Raw genomic sequence first — 16,289 nt, 5'->3', positions numbered from 1 at the left:
CTTATAGTGACCTTTTTCAAGCAATCAGGTTTCGGATACGTTTTCCGATGGTGATTTATTTTGAAAAAATTCAAGTCCAGCGAAATAAAAGTAAGTATCATGCAAACCAATAGACTATCGTTAAAATGTAATTTTTTTCATTTTTATTTCAGAAAAGTCAACCAGATTGTCTCGTCAAAGTGAAGAAGTTGATTATTTTCGCAAACCGAAACTTCTATTTCGATCCAAATAAATATGAAAAAATGAGGATTTTAAAAGTTGTATTTTTTAAAATAAATAATTGTTTTGAATAAACAAATTTGATTCATGTTTGATATTCCGAAATTTCCCCTTAAAAGCACTATAACTGAAAGATATTAACGACCTGAGCAAACATTTGATATTCACTTTGCCACTCACTTGAAATTCACTTGATTGGTCACTTAAGTTATTATAAAGGCTTAACGTAGACGGAGCCACGAAGTGAATAACGCTCGAAAACTTTAAATTTGAGTTTTGTTTATAATTTTTGCAACATTTTTCACCCACATTTCCCCCATAGCATTTTCATTCAAATTCGATTACACTTACGGCATCGTCCATGAAGGCGCTGCAGCGCACTGAGTGGCCACGAAGCTTTTCGTCTTCCGCCTTGGTGTGGGCAAACCTCCTCTCGCCGCCTCCGGCATCATGCCCCAAATGATTTCACTGATGTGTTCCGTTGTTGCGACGACCGCGATGCAGTCGAGTAGTGTCGTTGATGATGAATGGCCCAATGCCACAGTGGATTCGACGATAGCAGGTGCAGTCGAAGATTGCAGTCGAAACTGCCGATGATGGTACGTGGCCAAATGCCACAGTTGATTGCACCACTGCAGGTGCAGCCGAGAAGTGCAACTAAAGCTGCCAATGATGATATGTGGCCCGATGCCACAGTTGATTCGGCGACCACCGATGCAATCGGAAAGTGCAGTCGCAACGGCCGATGATAGTAAGTGGCCAAATGCCACAGTTGATTACACCACTGCAGGTGCAGCCGAAAAATGGAGTCGCAACTGCCGGTGATAGTAGATGGCCCAAGGCCACAGCTGATTCGACGAACACAGGTACAGTCGGATGTGTAGTCGAAGCTGCCGATGATGCTAATTGGCCAAATGCCACAGTTGATTGCAGCACTGCAGGTGCAGCCGAAGGGTGCAGACGAGACTGTTGATGAAGATGAGTGGCCAAATGCCACAGTTGATTCCAGGATCGCAGGTGCAGCCGTGAAGTGCAGTCGAAGCTGCAAATGATAATAATTGGCCAGATGCCACAGTTGATCCGGCGCCCACCGATGCAATCGGAAAGTGCAGTCGCAACTGCCGATGATAGTAAGTGGCCAAATGCCACCGTTGATTACACGACTGCAGGTGCAGCCGTAAAGTGCAGTCGAAGCTGCAGATGATGATAAGTGGCCAGATGCCACCGCTGATTGCACCACTGCAGGTGCAGCCGAAGGGTGCAGACGAGACTGTTGATGAAGATGAGTGGCCAAATGCCACAGTTGATTCCAGGATCGCAGGTGCAGCCGTAGAGTGCAGTCGAAGCTGCAGATGACAATAAGTGGCCAGATGCCACAGTTGATTGCACCGCTGCAGGTGCAGCCGAAAGGTGCAGTTGAGACTGTCGGTGAAGTGGAATGGCTAATTGCCACCTTTGAAGTTGCCAGCGCGGGCACGTTGTGGTCGAGGCTAGGCTGGCAGTTGCAGCCGAGAGTTCCGGAGATGCTGAATGGCTAAATGCCACCTTTCCTCCGGCAAAAGTTGCAGGAATCGATGGAAACCTCGTATCCGAGGCGAAGGTGCTTGATGGTGGATAAAAGAAGGCCGCCTGTGTTTAACAAAAGGCGTTTGTTAGAGAATAAGGTTTGCAGGCTTTTTTCCGAAAGTGGCATCTTACCTGAGCGACCCTCTTGTTCTTTTTGCTTTTCCGAAGCTTTACGCTTCCCTCTCGCGCAAATTCACCCTTTTAGGTGGGCGGGAGAACACCTAGAGGCCGTGGTAGACTCGTTTTAGTTTTTAAAAAAGATTAGTTAACAAGGTGTCTCACCTTTCAGTGGGGCTCTGCCCTCTAATCTTCCTCGAGCACGTGCCGCGTGGCTGGTAGGCGCCTTGTCGGAGCTAAAGCGAAACCTACGATTTCTCGTCAGTTTTTTATGGCACTTTGCCGCTCGGATTCAAACATACCTTTTCCTTTTAGTTTGTGCTGCAGAGCTGTCGTAGTTCCTACACGATTTTCTCGGAATTTTCCGGGAATTTTCACTGCCGCGCTGCACTTCGCTCTCGTAGCGATCGTTTTTTATTCGCACCCAGACGGAAATGATAATGACCGTTTTCCAGCTCACGCTAAACGTGAAATACCGTGTATTTTACACGCCGTGTATTTTGTCGTGTTTTTGGGTAAATTTTAACGACACGCTATGATTTATCAACATGGGGATGGGTTTTTTGGTTGCCAAATTATCGTATCATATTATTTAGGACTAGAAACATCAAATGAAATTTAAATTGTAACACAACATTGCTGCTTAGGCAGAAATTTTCATGGATCATGGTAAGGATCCATGAAAATTTCAAAAACCTGCCACAAAGGAATCGATGGAGAAATTCGACTACACTCCAAGCAAACTTGGAGGCAAATCACCCACTAGAAAGGTGTAAAGCTCAATAAACAAATACATAATATAACGAAACTCAAAGCCATCAAGTCATGGCAAATAAACATACACAGATAAACTCAAAGCCAACTGATTATGGCAGATTGTGTCGACAAGTACCAGCAAATCTGGCAAAATTGTCCATCGAAACCTAACAAAATACAACAATATTACTCCCACTTTAGCAGCTTAACAATAATCCTAGATCTAAAAGCCATTGAATTAAAGAATGACTGAGATCTAACAATTAGGACTTAAACGAAAATAATTCAAGTACTGGTTTACTGGTTAAAACTAAGCAACAGAAGTCTAGGGAGAGAGGGATTTAGTCCTCAAAGTCACAAAGAGCCCAAGATAGAGGTTTAACCGCGCCTCCAGATCGCGTTCCTTTTGAATTTTCTTGGTGACCCCCTTTACAACTGTGCATGATTCGGTTTGTATGTCATCCGATGCGTCACAGGTGACGTTCCACACCTGCGATTTGAACCGGAAGATTCGTCATAGGTATTAGTCAAAATCGGTGAAGTCAAAATCAGTGTCGACAAAATCGGAGTAGTCGCAATCGGGAATTTCGAAATCGGTAGTGTCTAAATCGGTAGTGTCGAGATCGGGTAGGTCAAAATCGGTAAGGTTGTCAAAAATCCTTTTTTGAGTTCGGTCTTGATTCGCATGTGAACTGCTGAGGTTAACGAATATCCCCTGGACGGCTCTGCAGGAGTCGCTTCGCCTCGCAGCGGATTGTGGTGATAACGCTTTGCGTGTTTTTGTGCCGAGGACGACCTCGTTGACTACCTTGGGTAGCGGACATAGCTGAACTTTATGATGCCTTCACATGGTAGCGACCATGTTCTTCTTCGACGACATTTGTGTGTCCTCTTGTACTAGAGGTGAATAATTATCATTAGAAAATTCACTTTAAATTGATCTAGTAACTAACCAGTAATAACGTGTGTTACAAAACAACAGATACGAAGTGCGATACGATATATTAAAAAGAGCGATACTAAAATAATCTGACAATCTAAGCATGATCACAAAATCTCAAAAATGTGAATGCTTCATTTAATTTTAACGAACATTCATAGAATCAAATAGGTTCGTTTTGTTGGGCGCCATTTATTATAAAGGCTTAACGTAGACGGAGCCACGAAGTGAATAACGCTCGAAAACTTTAAATTTGAGTTTTGTTTATAATTTTTGCAACATTTTTCACCCACATTTCCCCCATAGCATTTTCATTCAAATTCGATTACACTTACGGCATCGTCCATGAAGGCGCTGCAGCGCACTGAGTGGCCACGAAGCTTTTCGTCTTCCGCCTTGGTGTGGGCAAACCTCCTCTCGCCGCCTCCGGCATCATGCCCCAAATGATTTCACTGATGTGTTCCGTTGTTGCGACGACCGCGATGCAGTCGAGTAGTGTCGTTGATGATGAATGGCCCAATGCCACAGTGGATTCGACGATAGCAGGTGCAGTCGAAGATTGCAGTCGAAACTGCCGATGATGGTACGTGGCCAAATGCCACAGTTGATTGCACCACTGCAGGTGCAGCCGAGAAGTGCAACTAAAGCTGCCAATGATGATATGTGGCCCGATGCCACAGTTGATTCGGCGACCACCGATGCAATCGGAAAGTGCAGTCGCAACGGCCGATGATAGTAAGTGGCCAAATGCCACAGTTGATTACACCACTGCAGGTGCAGCCGAAAAATGGAGTCGCAACTGCCGGTGATAGTAGATGGCCCAAGGCCACAGCTGATTCGACGAACACAGGTACAGTCGGATGTGTAGTCGAAGCTGCCGATGATGCTAATTGGCCAAATGCCACAGTTGATTGCAGCACTGCAGGTGCAGCCGAAGGGTGCAGACGAGACTGTTGATGAAGATGAGTGGCCAAATGCCACAGTTGATTCCAGGATCGCAGGTGCAGCCGTGAAGTGCAGTCGAAGCTGCAAATGATAATAATTGGCCAGATGCCACAGTTGATCCGGCGCCCACCGATGCAATCGGAAAGTGCAGTCGCAACTGCCGATGATAGTAAGTGGCCAAATGCCACCGTTGATTACACGACTGCAGGTGCAGCCGTAAAGTGCAGTCGAAGCTGCAGATGATGATAAGTGGCCAGATGCCACCGCTGATTGCACCACTGCAGGTGCAGCCGAAGGGTGCAGACGAGACTGTTGATGAAGATGAGTGGCCAAATGCCACAGTTGATTCCAGGATCGCAGGTGCAGCCGTAGAGTGCAGTCGAAGCTGCAGATGACAATAAGTGGCCAGATGCCACAGTTGATTGCACCGCTGCAGGTGCAGCCGAAAGGTGCAGTTGAGACTGTCGGTGAAGTGGAATGGCTAATTGCCACCTTTGAAGTTGCCAGCGCGGGCACGTTGTGGTCGAGGCTAGGCTGGCAGTTGCAGCCGAGAGTTCCGGAGATGCTGAATGGCTAAATGCCACCTTTCCTCCGGCAAAAGTTGCAGGAATCGATGGAAACCTCGTATCCGAGGCGAAGGTGCTTGATGGTGGATAAAAGAAGGCCGCCTGTGTTTAACAAAAGGCGTTTGTTAGAGAATAAGGTTTGCAGGCTTTTTTCCGAAAGTGGCATCTTACCTGAGCGACCCTCTTGTTCTTTTTGCTTTTCCGAAGCTTTACGCTTCCCTCTCGCGCAAATTCACCCTTTTAGGTGGGCGGGAGAACACCTAGAGGCCGTGGTAGACTCGTTTTAGTTTTTAAAAAAGATTAGTTAACAAGGTGTCTCACCTTTCAGTGGGGCTCTGCCCTCTAATCTTCCTCGAGCACGTGCCGCGTGGCTGGTAGGCGCCTTGTCGGAGCTAAAGCGAAACCTACGATTTCTCGTCAGTTTTTTATGGCACTTTGCCGCTCGGATTCAAACATACCTTTTCCTTTTAGTTTGTGCTGCAGAGCTGTCGTAGTTCCTACACGATTTTCTCGGAATTTTCCGGGAATTTTCACTGCCGCGCTGCACTTCGCTCTCGTAGCGATCGTTTTTTATTCGCACCCAGACGGAAATGATAATGACCGTTTTCCAGCTCACGCTAAACGTGAAATACCGTGTATTTTACACGCCGTGTATTTTGTCGTGTTTTTGGGTAAATTTTAACGACACGCTATGATTTATCAACATGGGGATGGGTTTTTTGGTTGCCAAATTATCGTATCATATTATTTAGGACTAGAAACATCAAATGAAATTTAAATTGTAACAAAGTGATTTTCACTTGACGGTCACTTAAAATTCACATGAATTTACGTATGGCCGAAATTCACTCTAGATGTCACTTACCTTTTAAGTGAAAATTATTTTCAGTGTAATAAATCTCTTCTTCTTCTTCTTTCTTTTGCTGACTGTTTTCCTCAGTCAGCGGGGTATTATGGCACAGCTTTGTTTGCTATATTGCCAACGATGTTTTGTTTATAGTCTGTTATGGACTTCCCTTCTTGTGTGGGTGGTTTTTCAGAGACAGAGAACGTTTGACATTAAATTTCGAGTTTGGATTCCTTCAAGTAGGCTACTACTTTTTTGAAAACCTCTGTGTTTTTTGTTGTAAAGATCTGGCTGATATTGCGAAATTTATCCAGTTCATATTTTTGCCTTACTTGGTGATGTTTTATGCAGTGAAACAGTAGATGTTCCGAGTTTTCTATCACGTCGCAGGTGTCGCAGATGCAATCATCTGTTTGTTTCATCTTCCAAAGCCAGTAACGAGAGTAGTCGTGACCTGAGAAGATGCGATTCAGAGTTCGGGTTTCGAAGTTACTGATGTTTAAATTATGATACCAGGGTTTGTGTGGAATATTGTTTTGTAGTTGAAAGAACTTACTACCTTTCCCCTTTATTGCAGCATATTCTAAGTACCAGTTTTGTGCATTTTCTTCGCTCAAGTTTTCAAAAAATTTGAAGCCATCGTGGATGAAAATTTTGTTTTTGTGGATTTGGTCCAGCTCTAGTGATCTTTTTGCCAAGGAATCAGCTATTTCATTTCCTCTGACATCCACATGCCCGGGGATCCATTGGATTGTGGTGTTTAGTTCGGCTATTATGTGTAAAATTTTAAAAGTCGTTTCGTCACATTCTTGTTCTTCAGCGTGGTTACTAAGATATTCGCATCCAGATTTAGAGTCAGTCATGACTACGGCATTTAATAATCCTTCCTGCTGTATGTATTGTACAGCCACGAAAATTGCTTCCAGCTCGGCGGACATTATGCAGACCATATTCTCCTGTTTACGACTTACTCTGTAATTTGTTCTTTCATGGAAGATTCCTATTCCGCAAGCTTCATGGTTGCTCGATGCGTCTGTGTATATTATCTGTCGGTTTTTGTATTTTCCGTGTATGAGACTTAGGGTAAGTTGTTTAAGGACCTTTTTGTCCGTTGCTTTTTTTCTCCATGAACCCTCTGTTAATTCTGATTTTATATTTACTTGTATTTTCTGTACTTTTCTTATTGCAGGTGCTATGTTGTTAAGAATGTTGAAGTGAGACTGAGCCAGGCGATTGATGAAAGTTTGTTTCTCTGAACCGGAATGTTGGTTGTCTTCTAATTGCTTCTTGATCGGCGAGTTGGTGTAGAAGTGTTTCACCAGTTGTTTTCCTGTGGTATTAATCCTACGGAAACTCGGTGGTATTTGGCCAGCTATTGCGTATAATGTGTTCAGGGGTGTTGATTTAGTACAACCTGTTACTTTTCGGAGGCATTGGTTACTTAAAATGTTAATTTTTTCCAGATTCGTCTTGCATGCTGAACCGTACACGCTACTGCCATATTCTATGCAACTTCTGAAGAAGGCATTGTACGCTAGTCTTAAAGTTTGTGGATGTGCTCCTGTTCTAATTCCACTTATAACTTTGATAATGTTTAATCTTTGTGCTAAGTTTTTTGTTAATTCCCGTATATGAGCGCCATAGCCCAGTGCCTTGTCTAACGTGATTCCTAGATATCGATGAGTTCGTACAGATTCTATTTTCGTGTTTTCTACGTAGATATCAAGATCTTTGGAGCTGTTAAGGAAAAGGAGACCTTTTGTTTTCAGTGGATTTAGCTTGAAATTTAGTTCTTCCGCTTTTTCTTTGAACCTGTTTAGATAGGCATTTCCCCTAGCGTTTACTTCGTCAAGTGTCTTGCCTTCTATCAAGACAGCGAAGTCGTCGGCGAATTGGACCATCATTACTCCGTCAATTCGGATTTTGTGTAAGCATGATGTGTAGACATTGAACAATGTTGGTGACAACACATCCCCTTGTGGCAAACCTTGAGTTACAAATCGTGTCATAAGAGTCTCACCTACTTGAAGCTGTACTTTTCTGTTTTTTAAGAACGATACACACCATTGTGTGTATTCAGGAGGGACATTCATTGCTATCATATTTGCCTCCAGTTTCTCAACCTTCACAGCATTGAAGGCGTTTGTAAGGTCAATGAATACAATGGCAGCATACATCTTTCGGTGTTTGATTTGTGTTATTCTATTTGTTACGTACTCCAAGCAACTAGTGGTGGATTTTTTCTTCCTGAATCCAAATGATAGATCTGGTAGTTTCGACTCGGTTTCTAGAAACGTCTGCAGTTTTTCTAGCAAGGCCGCATTTGTTAGTTTTAATAAGCAGTTAAGAAGGGATATGGGTCTCGTACCTTCTAGTGTCTCTGGGTTTTTGTTGGCTTTAGGGATTGCAATAATTTTTATGGTCTTCAGTGGTTCACTTATTTTGTTATGTCTCCATATTGTGTTTAGGTCGTTGATTATGTTATCTCGAATGGCGGGTTGAAGCTGAAAAATCATTTGATATGTAAGCCCATCCGGGCCAGGTGCCGAATTTTTGGCTCTACCTCTACATTTTTTAGTAAGAAATCTATTCCAGAAATCTACGGTCACTAGATCATAGTTTGCTGTGGATCTGATCGAGTTATTTTCCCAACTTTCTCTAGGAAAGTGTTTGTCAAGGAATTTATCTGCCAAAGTCGGATCAACGTGTACTAGAATGTTGTTCATATTTCGTTTTTTCCCAGCCAGTCTTCTCAGTTTTTCCCATATGATAGACGACGGTGTGTGGGGGTCAAAGCTAGCGATAAAGTCTTGAAATTTTTGCCTAGCAGAATCGTTTTTCTTCTTTCTGAAAATTGCCTCTTTTCTTTTAAGTATAAGTAACTCAGTTATACCTCCGGTTCTGTTAAAATTGATTCTTGCGTCTTTTTTTTCCTCCCACGCCTGCTCTACCTCTTCGGACCACCAGTATTTGGGAGTAAATTTATTTTTCTGTTTTGCCGATTTCAAAATTATTTTCATTTCCCTTTGTAGGTCGTTGACTGATGAAATTTTCCCGTTATCTAGACTTTTCAACCCATCCATAACCGTTTTCCTATTTGTAAAGTAACCGTATGTTTTTTGAAAACCAATTTCTACAGTACTTTCAATGGCAAGGTGTCGGCTACCTATTCCATAGTCTAGCGTTAACATTTTTGTTTCAAGCATAATTGGAGGTGTAACTATTACGAGGTCTATCGCCGAGGGATTTTTGTTTAGTTCTGCTGGAATGTACGTAGGGTCTCCTTTGTTCAGTAGGACTAAGTTTTCGTCGTTGAGCATGTCAAACAGGATTTCACCCTTCCTATCGGCGTGGAGTGGATCCCATGACTGGTGATGAGCGTTCATGTCTCCACCTATGAAAGCTTTTCGAAAGCTGTTCGATAGTTGGAAAATTTGTGATAAAGATTGTTTGAACTCGGTTTCGTCTAAACTTGGGGCTGCGTAAATGGAAACAACAAGAAGGTCTGAAGGGAGGATTTGTCTGCCAATAGCTTGTATTTTTGGGGAGCATGGAATGTTAATCTCTTTGGATTTTATTCTTCTGTTGATGAGTATACCCGCACCGCCGTAGCCGTCATCTCTGGATGAGTAATATGAATAGTACCCTGGTATCTGATACTTAACCCTCTCGTGTTCTTGTTTTGTCCAAGTTTCAGAAACTAGGATCGCATCATAGTCGTCTTTAATAGCTACTCTCGTTAATTCATCTTTATTTTTTTCGATGCTTTGGATATTTAGTTGTAAAATCTTCAAACTCATTTTATTGATAAGTGAAATGTACTTACGTTTTCTCTGCTCTTTTTAATAACCTTTTCCTTGGTTTACCTAATTAAGTCCTGTTGGTTTGTTTTTGCCTAGATCTGCTTCGGCTTCTGCGATCATGGCCTCGGGCCAACATATCATTTGATTCGCGGGATTCTTCTTCTTCACTGGACATTGAGTTGACTTTTTCTTTTTGGCTTAGCTGCTTGTTAATTTCTTTTCTTTGTTGTTCTTCTGTATGTCGCGCCCATTTCTCAAAATCTGATGGTTTAAACATGTTGAAAAGTGCCACGCCATTTCTTTCTTCTTCCTTGTTCGCCGTCCGCTTTTTCTTGTCAGCATATACGTCTACTTGCTCGGAGATAATGGCTTCCTGCAAAGGTCGTTTTGGTTTTGATTTATTTTGGTACTCTGGTCTCGTTCTGTAGTTTCCTGATGTCATTGTAGCAAAACTTTGCGGTAGTTTGGGGAACTCTCCGATGTTTTCCAGTAGTTCATACCGGTTCTGGGTTAGTACGGGATTTTGTTCTTGGGCTTCCAGGTACGTCAAACTGGTTTTGGCCATTATTGTTTTAATGTTTCTTTGCCTTATCCGCTCAGGACAATCCTGATCGGATGTTTTGTGGTCTGCATTGTTTCGACAGTATAGACATTTTTGTTTGTTTTTGCATTCTTCGTTCTCATCATGATATTGTGTGCAGTTAGCGCATCTGGCTTTCGACCGACAGTTTTCGGTTTTGTGATTATATCGTAGGCATTTATTGCAGAATTCAGGCTTGGTGAAAAATGGACGTACCTTGTTTATGCAGCAGAAAAAATATACCTCTGCCGGCAGTTTGTTCGCCCTAAATGTGATGCTGATCCGGTGAGTTGGGATTTTGTCCTTGCCCTCGTAGCGGTGTAGTCTTTTGATCTCCATTATCGGCACGTTACTTTGGATGCTATTTCCAATCTCTTCGATATCGAAGTCCGCGGGTACTCCGTTTATAACTCCGGTTACTGAGATAAATCCTCGTGTGATGTAAGCTTTGAGGCCGCTGTTTTGTAGGGTTTTATCCTTTTGTAGCATGTTTGCAGCTTTGTAGCTCCTCATGAATACCAGTATTTTGTTTCTGCCCAGCATTCTCAGATTTATTGTTTCGTCCTTGTATTCGTTGGTCTTTGACAACCATCTTCCCAGGGCCAGTTTGTTGATCTGATCGGAGTCTTTGACTGGTTGTACAATTATTCGGTATGGTGCTGCATCAGTTTGATCATATTCATAGATCTTGTACGTTCGCTGTGGGGCGCTGGACGACGTTTTAGCGACATCGGCCAAGCCTCCCTTGTCTTTATCCGGAGGATCTCCGTTATTCGTCATTTTTTAGGTTAGGTTTTAGCTCTCCTTTTGATTTTTTGCATTTTTCGCCAAATGGCACACTTTTTTCGTTTAATTTCTCTTTTTCCTTTCTTTAAATAACGAAAACCAGTATAAACTTTCGGAAACGTTTTTTAAAAACCGATTAAAAGTCCTTAAACTTGAAAAAACTCGTAACTTAGTGGAAAACGCGTGCTATTCCAACGGCTTACACTCTCGAAAAAAAAAGATTAATAAATCTCCGAACACAATAATTGAGTTCGTATTTATCACTTAAAATTCAGAGTTTATTTTCGACAGCATCAGAGATGCCAGGTGGCTTTGAGAAAATACATTCTCCAAGGAGTTTGTTGGCCAAAATCCGAATTTCGAATAATCTAAAAAACAATTTCGAATCAGCTTCGAACCGATATGAGCGTATTTCCTGGCCACGAAGCGTCGCTACCGATGAGTTGTACACCCAATAAGAATTGAATTGTTTTTGAAAAAAAAACCATTATAGATCAGTAGAAACCGGCTCTCTGTCTCTCAAATCGGTTTTCGAGCTGTCTAGAAATTACACATTACAAATTACAGAATATTAAAGTCTACCCATAAATAGATCGCATAGAACGCTTTGATCGAAAATTCGTATAGATAGGATTACCTTAGCTTGGACCCCATCTCATGGCAATGAGAAGGCGGACCCATTGGCTAAGGTGGGCGCGTTACAAGGTGAAATCTTTGAGAGGATTATAACTTACCACCATGAATACTTTTCAATACCTCGCACTTTAGCGATTAGAGCCTAGTCCACACTAGGAGATGGTTTGTCTCGAGACGGTCTCAGCGTCTCCCATTTTCTCCGGGAGACACTGAGACCGTCTCAGGTTTCCAACAACAACAACAACAACAACAACAACAACAACAACAGACAACAAAATTCGTCTCAAAACAAAAATCGCAGTTCATGCTGCCTAGTGTGGACTAGGCTTAACGCTTGGCAGTCTAGCTGGGATAATGGCACACTGGGACGTTGGCTCCATAAGATTATCCCTAAGGTTCCGACGAAGGCATGGTTTAAGCATTTTAACTTGAGTCACGATTTCATTTGCGTGGTTTCTCGGCTCATGTTAAATCACTACCGGCTTGACGCGCACTCGTTTCGTTATTATCTTGCTGCAACCAATGTTTGCGTTTGTGGGGATGGCTACCACGACATCGATCATGTTGTATGGACGTGTGAAAGGTATGGTCAAACGAAGGCTTGGCTACTGGATACCCTTAGCACAGACTAATACCCTTAGGGCCCGAGGTAGATAACCAAGGTGTTCCAATACGAGACATTCTGGCAAACTTTAATTTTGGATATTTGTTTCCAATTTACAAATATCTTAAACTTTGTGATCTGGACGTTTATTCTTCATGTCCACGTTTCTTTTTTGTGTTTATCTTATTATTTAACGTTTCTTGCGTCTATTTGTTAGAGTCTCTAACTTAGAGATATCTTTATCATCCAACGGGTTCGACAATATCGGAAGTAAGGCTGGCCAGCAAAATGGAAAAATCAACAGCAACAGAAGGCCGCCACCGGACCCCAATGGAAACTGTTTTCGAATACGACCCTTTTGTTATCCTTTTCCCAATCCCCTACTAACCTATATAGTTAATGTAGTGACCAGTTGATCTTGTTTCGACATGATCTACAATACCCTTCTGGGAAGTTGGTCGACAATAGTTGACAATGAAAGAGCTGTGCTCTGGTTGTAAAAAGAAAACGAAGAATAAACGATTAGAGTCTTCCTCTTTTGGATTGACCACCAACTAAAACAGACGTGTTATTTTAATATCATCTGAAAATCAACCTACATATTTAAAAATGTGATACAGTTCATCACTACCTTGTAATATTTATTGGTCATCTCAGTTAAATTGGTTAAATGTTTAATTTATAGATACACTCGGCACATTTGAACTGAATCAAATTAAAAGGCCTATAAACATAGTTGTATATTTAAAAAAAAGATCGCACAGATGAACTTTTAATATTCAACTTTTATACTCTCAGCAGTCTCAGCCCTTCGTTGCATTAAATTGAAGTGGACATCTCAAACATTGTGTTTTAACAATGAAAAATATATTGATTGAAATTCAAGTACTTTTTTAGGATATAAAAAAAATAATATTTGTTTGTTTGTTTATTTTATTTAACGACCATTTAACAACTTAGGTCATTCTGGTCGGTTAGAATTACGATATACAAAATTAACAATTTAAATTTTACTGTACAGGTTTGTTTCTTTTAAATATTTCAATGTGTTTGTTAGTGATGCCATGTCGTCGCCAAGAGCATGGTATAGCTGGTCAGATACGTTGCATTCCCTCCTTTCTTTCTGGTACATTCTGCAGTCGATTAGAATGTGCTGAACGGTAATTGGTTCTCCACAGGTACGGCATGGATCCTCGTCGGTTCTTGTCATCAGGTGTCCATGTGTCAGAGTACAATGGCCAATACGGAGACGGGTGATAACTCTGCTGTCATTCCGGTTCAATATTCGAGACGTTGACCATTCTTTCGGTGTTGCTTTTATCCGTCTTAACTTGTTTGAGCTTGCATACCATGTCTGGGCCCATTTCTGGTGTAGTTTTTGATCAACAAGCCTTTTGAAATCGTTAAATGGGATTTGAATATCTTCAGCAGCGTTTGAACAGGATGCTGCGTCTCTGGCTCGTAGATCTGCATGTTCATTGCCTTGTACTCCCACGTGAGCCGGTACCCAACACAGCTCAGCGTTATTTCTGGCAATCGCTCTCCTTATTTCGACAACCCATGGATGTCTTGATCTGTTGCATTTTACTGCACTCAAAACACTCATAGAATCACTAAAAATAACCTTGTTTGTGAGATTCCGGCCTTCTTTCAACGCTGTGAGAATGGCCCAAGCCTCGGCACTAAAGATGGATAATGTGCTGGGAAGTTTGATGCTGCGATCGATTTCTTGTGAGTAGATGCCGCATCCAACACCGGTAGCGTTTACTGAGCCATCGGTGTATATTTGGGATCTGTAGCGATAGTGATCTTCGACGAAATTATAGAATTCCGCACGCTTGGCAACCGGTTGACCGTTTGTGATTCTCGGTATTCGCACTATACCCTGACGAGTACTCCAATCGGTCGGAATTGAATGTTTGTCCAAAGTTACACGAGTCTCAGGAATGTTGAATTCTTCTAAGGCTGCATTTGACCGAGCGATGACTGGGGCAGATGGTGGTATTATTTTCCGTTCCAATTGTCTTGTCGCGTACATTATGAGCTTTTTCTTCACGATGAAGTCAAACGGCTGTAAGCCCGAGTCACTTAGAAGGCTTTCAATGGGGCTGCTTCTGAAGGCTCCTGTACAATACCGTATAGCTTGGTGGTATACAGTTGCTAGTTGGTTGTAGATCGCTTCACTGGATGCAGAAAATATTTCTATTCCGTAGGTGATTTTGGGAATTATAACAGAGTTCAGTATCCTCATCATGCAAACTCTATCAGCCCCAAACTTGGTTTTAGCTAAGCATTTAAGCAAATTAAGTCCTTTTTTTCCTTCAGATTTGGCAATTGATACGTGTTGTTTAAAATTAAGGCGTGAATCCACCCAGACACCCAAGACTTTATGGGACCGAACAAATGCGATTTCGTTACCATTCGATGTTAATGGTTGCTGGTGGCGACGATGTCGTCGTTTAGAGCAGATGTGCATAGCAGCTGATTTCGAAGTCGAGATTTTGAATCCGGATGATAAGGACCAGTCGTCGATTTGTTTCAGGATTTTCTGTAGTTTTTGCCTTACCGTTCTGACGTTAGGACTTGCTACACCTATTGTGATGTCGTCTGCGAAGAGTTCTAAGAAAGCATCGTCCGGGATAAAACGTTGTATCGACTGAATTGCCAGTAGAAAAAATGTTACGGCCAAAACTGAGCCTTGGGGGACTCCGTTTTCCAGCTGTTTCATGGATGAGCTAACCCCGTTAAAACTTACTCGGAACTTTCTTTCGCTGAGGAACGATGTGCAAAATTTAGACATTTTGCCTCCTATGTTCGCTTTAGCCAGTGTACTCAGGATAAGTCTACGCCAAGTTCTGTCGTACGCCTTCTCGATGTCAAGGAAGAGATATTCGACGTGATGTTTTCTTTCAATAGCCAGTTTTTCGAAGTTTTCTAATTTGGCCAGTACATCTAATGTTTGTCTTCCGCGACGGAAAGCGGATTGATGTTGGCCAAAAAATTCACGTTCTTCCAAGACGTCCATCAATCTTCGATTGACCATACGTTCAAACAACTTGAGGACGCAGCTAGATAGATGGATCGGTCGGAGGTTTGTAGGATCATTGGGATTCTTCTTCGGCTTTGGAATAGGGACAAGAATAGTCTCTTTCCACTCCTCTGGAAAGGTGTTGTTTTCCCACAAGTTGTTGAAAGCTTCGAGAAGCTTTTTCTTCGCGTAGAACGGAAGCCTTTGAAGCATAGCGTTATGAATGCCGTCTGGTCCTGGACTGGTGGAAGACAGTTTGTCGAGCTGGAGCATCAGTTCGTGTAGGTTAAAATTCTTATTGTACTCAGCGTTATGGGCTCTAGGAAACTTAACAGGGAGATGTTCCTGTTTTTGCTTCATTTGTTGAAACCTTGGTGGATATGCTTGATCAGAGGAAACGTTCTCAAAAAAAGAGGCAAGGTGCTCGGCTATTTGCATATTGTCAGTAATTGGGCCATTGTCAGTTTTGATGGACCACGTTTTGGTTGTCGCCAGTTTACCCGAAATTGCTCTTATTTTTCCCCAGATCTCAGATACAGGTGTTTCCACATTGATTGACGTTGTGTACTCTTCCCAACACCGAGTTTTTTCTTCTTCGATTACTTTTCTGGCTTCGCATCTGGCTTTTCTAAATTGCAACTTCAATTGTTCGTAGTTCTGGTTTGAAGGATCCGTTGATTTTAGCTTCCTCAAATGTTTCCTTCGTTTTTGTACCGCTTCTGCCACTTTCCGACCCCACCATGGGACATGGCGTTTTTGAACGGTTTCGCTGGTTTTGGGAATAGAGGATTCGCTTGCTGCTCGGATGATATCGGATAGCTCTTCAATGCTGTAAGAAACATCAGGTTGGATTCGGTTTTCTATTTCGGTTTCATATTTATGCCAGTCAGCGAGTT

At 42.3% G+C, this 16,289-nt stretch overlaps 2 long non-coding RNA genes across 2 annotated transcripts; both read right to left on the bottom strand.

The window, feature by feature from the left end:
* Positions 1-1,441: 1,441 nt before the first annotated feature.
* Positions 1,442-2,485, bottom strand: LOC129756876 (uncharacterized). Its single transcript, XR_008739549.1, has 3 exons — positions 2,068-2,485; positions 1,918-2,006; positions 1,442-1,848 (listed from the first exon to the last, which is right to left on the bottom strand). It is a non-coding gene; the product is annotated as an uncharacterized LOC129756876 (long non-coding RNA).
* Positions 2,486-4,804: 2,319 nt separating this feature from the next.
* On the bottom strand, positions 4,805-5,847 carry LOC129756896 (uncharacterized). Its single transcript, XR_008739564.1, has 3 exons — positions 5,431-5,847; positions 5,281-5,369; positions 4,805-5,211 (listed from the first exon to the last, which is right to left on the bottom strand). It is a non-coding gene; the product is annotated as an uncharacterized LOC129756896 (long non-coding RNA).
* Positions 5,848-16,289: the final 10,442 nt, after the last annotated feature.

This window comes from Uranotaenia lowii, chromosome 3 (genome assembly GCF_029784155.1).
Source record: "Uranotaenia lowii strain MFRU-FL chromosome 3, ASM2978415v1, whole genome shotgun sequence".
NCBI classification, from domain to species: Eukaryota; Metazoa; Arthropoda; class Insecta; order Diptera; family Culicidae; genus Uranotaenia; species Uranotaenia lowii.
Note: the sequence above shows the minus strand (reverse complement) of the source record. Positions and strands in the feature narration are given on the sequence as shown.